This window comes from Pinus tabuliformis, chromosome Q (assembly GCF_031772625.1).
Source record: "Pinus tabuliformis cultivar Carrire ecotype Pingquan chromosome Q, CPIR1, whole genome shotgun sequence".
NCBI lineage: Eukaryota > Viridiplantae > Streptophyta > Pinopsida > Pinales > Pinaceae > Pinus > Pinus tabuliformis.
In genome coordinates this window covers 189,185,377-189,190,186 of record NC_142296.1, presented here as the reverse complement: position 1 = coordinate 189,190,186, position 4,810 = coordinate 189,185,377, and positions in this window count along the sequence as shown.

Below are 4,810 nucleotides of genomic sequence, written 5' to 3'. Positions count from 1 at the left end.
AGTACATTAATAGGAGGTTTTCAACGAGTCAGTGGTATTTTCTAGATAATTTTATTTATTATCATTCTTGAACCTTATGCACATTTAAAGTAATTTTGGAATGCTTCATTAAGTGCATGACATAAGTATGGGACTATGATATTACGTGAATGAATGACAATGTTTTAACATAATAGAACTAATAAAATGTGTGTTGAGATAGTTGATATGCATAAGAGTGCAAATGGGTTCAAATTGTAGCACTATGGATGATGACTATGAGTTGATTATAGACTATGTCATGGATGAAAGCGTTGGTAATAGGATGATTTCAAAATTTTATGATACTTATCTCGGTAAAATGTTGATTTGGAATCTTGTGAGAAGATGGTTATAAACATGATGATATGAATTCTTGATTCTTTGAACATGTGACTAACATGAATTTTAGATGTGTGAATAATTGCAGTTTAATAAGCTTGGTATGAGTTGCTTATAGACTATGTCATGGATGCAAGCCTCGGTAATAGGATGATTTAAAAATTTCATGATACTTATATTGGTAAAAGGTTGATTTGGAATCTTGTGAGAATATGGTTATAAACATGTTGATATGAATTCTTGATTCTTGGAACATGTGACTAACATGAATTCTAGATGTGTGAATAATTGCAGATCAACATGATTAGTATTAGCATAACAAGGTGTTGGGTGTGTGTAACAACATATAACAAGAATCAATTGCAAGTGTAATTAAAAGCACAGACAATTGTATGGTGCAACATAACATGGAGCAAGTCCATCATGAACAAGAAAGAGGAAGTTCCCCTGAAAGAGTAGATTCCTCCAAGAGTTATTTCGAAGGATGTTGAAAGCTTATGGGTGCCATAAAACCTTTGGAAGGCTTGGCGAAATTATATATATATATATATATATATATATAGCTTAAGGTTGGCATAAAACCTTGAAGGAGAATCAATTTTATGGCTAATGATAATAGTATTCTCCAAAGTTTTATGACAACCTTAAGATACACACACACACACACACACACACACAAACATACATGGTGGGGTAGACACATTGAACATTGAAACTCATGGGATTGAGTTGTTTTGGGTTGATGAATGTTTTATAGCTTTTGAATTTTAATGATTGAGTTCATATATTCTTCGTTGTTTTGATTGTTAACTTTGATCATGGCCATGATGATTTTTTTTTCCTTGTCTTGCCATTGTGGTTTTATATGTTTTCATCCTTTTTTATTGACATTTGTTGTTTCACCTTGGTGGTTTGTTGGTTGTGAGAAGAGAAGGAAAAAGGAGCTTTAGACAAGATGGATATTAAAATAAAACAATTGGATGTGAGAGACCTTGGCTAGACCTTGTTGATAAGATAAATGGTAGTAAGTGGAGAAAGAAGATGATATAGAAAATTAAATTAACTTGGTTGAATCTACATAAAAAAAATGGAAACAATGTAACATCCATGAAAATGGCATAAGAAGGGAGTTCGCTTAAGTGAACTTGCACATGGATAATATATGTACTTTTTATTTTTTGAATAAGAGAAAATGCATTGAAGCTATAAAAATATGTTTTGGTTCAAAAGGTCACTAGTTAAGAACAATGATAATAGTAAGATAAGTGGTGAATATTTAAAATATGATCACTGTGTGAATGGTGTGAATATGGAATTTTCATTTTCCAAGTTATTGGTAACATTGTGAATTTACTTAATTGATTCCATGCCACATAAAATATCCATGAGGCAGATATGAAAAGTGACCTAATGATGTAAACTACCATTGTTAATGTCTTATGTTGACACTTATGACCTTTGTTTTATGCATGAATGAAAATAATGAAGGTTGGAAATTAAGATCATGTGTTTTGTATGGATTACGAAATGTTAGAAGTGAATGAAAATGTAAATGCCTCTATGAAGCTTACACTGAAATCGATAAATAGATAATTTCATGGAATTATGACTAATGTGTGTGATTCTATGATCATTTCAAGAACCGTTGAGGATTTCAGACGATAGGAATACCATAAGCTAGTTGGACCCTTCAAAAGGTTTCAGATAAAAATGATGGGAGTGATAAGCGAGTAAGAACCTAGCTAAAGAGGTAAAAATGAAGGAATTGGGTAGGAATTCCTTCAGTTGAAGTTGAAAATTTGTTGTTTCCAAATTGTTCATAGTTGCATGGAAACAAGGAAGTGGTGTAATGAAGGAAGGGGTCCTTCTGTATGAAATATTACAACAACTTTTACAATGCTAGATAATTGGAAAGGTCAATTAAAGTGCTAGTGAATTAAGAGATATTCATTTGTCGGTCCCAATAAATTATTTTGTTGGAAAGAGTGCTTGAAATAAATGTGATACACATGTATATTACCATGTCAATTTATTTCAACTGAAGTGATAGATTTGTTATGGGTGTGACAATTTCAAATTCAGTTTCGACTATTGAGAATTTATGTAATTATATATGTATGTATGATGATGCACGTGTATAGGTCGAGCATAAAAATTGATGAAGACTGGACAAGAGATGTCAATGTGATGGGGTGGTTATATGGTAATGTTGGGAGAAATTTTTAAATGTTTTGTAAGCAATTGTAAATATTTAACTTAGGAGTGATTTTTTTTTAGAAATAAGTTGGAGAAGTTATTTTCTAATGTAAAAATAAGTTTTTAGTTACCTTCTTTTGTGGATAAGGGTAAAGGATTCATATTTTTGTGACTCTTGTTTGTCATAGATAGTTTCTTTTGAGAAACAATACAGATAAAGTGTTTGGGAAGTTCCTAAGGTTGGGAGAAGCTCTAGAGAGGAGAAGAAGAGCGGAGAGAGAGGAGAAGAGGGGAAATCATTGTTTCCCTATGTAACTAGAATTCTGAACATTTTCAGATGCTTGTACTTTCCAATCTGTATGAAGCGAAAGGTATTTTAGTGTGAATTGTATAACAAACAAAAATTGGGTTGTAAGTTGTGTGATTGCTAAATGAAACGAAGCTCTGTGGTTACACTGAATCAAATTTTTCTTATAAAACATTATTATTTGCAGTGTTATTCCTATGTGTATTGAACAATTTCAGAGTCTGTAACTTATTGAATCAATTTAGATTAAATATTTGAACCTCGTGTCTTTATTGTTGTGGTAATCTATTTGTATTTTGATTATTTTTACATTAACTTAAAAAATCCCACAAAGGATCATATCAGCTATGTTATCGAATAGTGATTCCATGGTATTTACAATGATTTGAGAGTAGTTATAGAGATAGAGTACCGTATTGGGAATTCTTGAAAAAAAATCTCTTTCACTATTTCTTCGATTGGAAAATTTAGCATTGAAAACTCTAATGAAGGAAGGTAGCGGAATTGTATATTGTGTTAAGGAGAAAGTTAGGGACATTGGGAGTAAATCTGGGAAAGAGTCGAGTCATTTATTCTTCGCAGAAATTGCAATACCAAATTTTAACGCATGCTATAAAATCATTTCATAGCGACAAAACTGTAAATTGGAGAATATGATCTAACAAATCATTTCGTAGCAACTGCACACAAAATATTTGGGATTATGTATTCAGTTTTTAAACCCCCTTTTGGCTTGGACATTGTGCCATTTTTTAAGTTGGAACGTATGTAATTGGATTTATGAAATGAGGTGAAATAAAGAGTGGGAGGTGAGAGGGAAAAATTTCATGAAATTTATCATAATAAATTCATATTATTATATTGAAGGCATATGTTAAATGTTTCATGAAATATTTTTGAATTGGATGTAAATATAGAGGTGTGGATGGGGTAGATTGGGGATATTGGCACCAACATGGCTTGGCTTCCACTAAGTGGAATCAGAGCCACTGAAGTCTCTTTAGATTGACATATCTCAGAGGGGGAATATAAATCTTATAAAGAATATGATTTTTCACCAAAAGAGAATGGAAATTTGAAAGAAAGGAAGCGAGTAAAGTCGAGAGTTCGCAAGATTGAAAGAAACAATCAAAGTTTATGAAAGGAAATCTACTTTAGGAGAAGTAGATCTAAATTTATTTGAATATAAATTCAAAAAAATAATATTTTGAGTTGAGGTACATTAGAATACTGTAAAATTGAATGGAGAGCCAACAAAGAAAATACAACAACAACATATGTTCAAAGAGAGATTTGGACGATGAGTTGATTACTCTATCCAAGAACAACAAGAGTTTTTGATGAAGATGGGAATGAAACTTCTAATGAAGAAGGAGGATAAAAACGTTCTAAAAGGCGAATGGTGAGCAGTTAAATGAAAAATCTAGAAGAGGAGGGAGTGCTCAAATGAAGATTCTAGAGGAAATATTCAGTAGAAATAATCATAGAAGAATAGGAATGGAAGAGCCTAGTATGGCATTTAAAAGTACACTGATGGAGTCATCTTTTTGTAGTGGCTTGTTTGCAGCTCACAGTGAGGAGGGATAAGTTCATAGAAGAAGGAGATTTGTGTCTACTGAGATTCATAGTAAAGGTTTTCAGAGAGAAGCCATAGTAGATCAAGTCAAGAAAAGCTTGATAAAGAAGTAGAAGTAATTAAATATTAGCTAGAGATGATGAGAGGACTGATAGACAATGATGAGGAAGACCAAAGTTATAGACGGACTCTCTGAAAGAGAGTAAGATGGAATTTTTAGTAGGTGAAGCTAAGATAGAGATCAAATGCTCATTTGATTGACAAACTCAAGGATCTTGAATAGAGGTTAAATGCTCATTTGGGAAGAGAAATGGAACAAAAATAAGGGAAAATTAATGAAGAGACTTTTTATGAACCAGAAAAAGGATCTA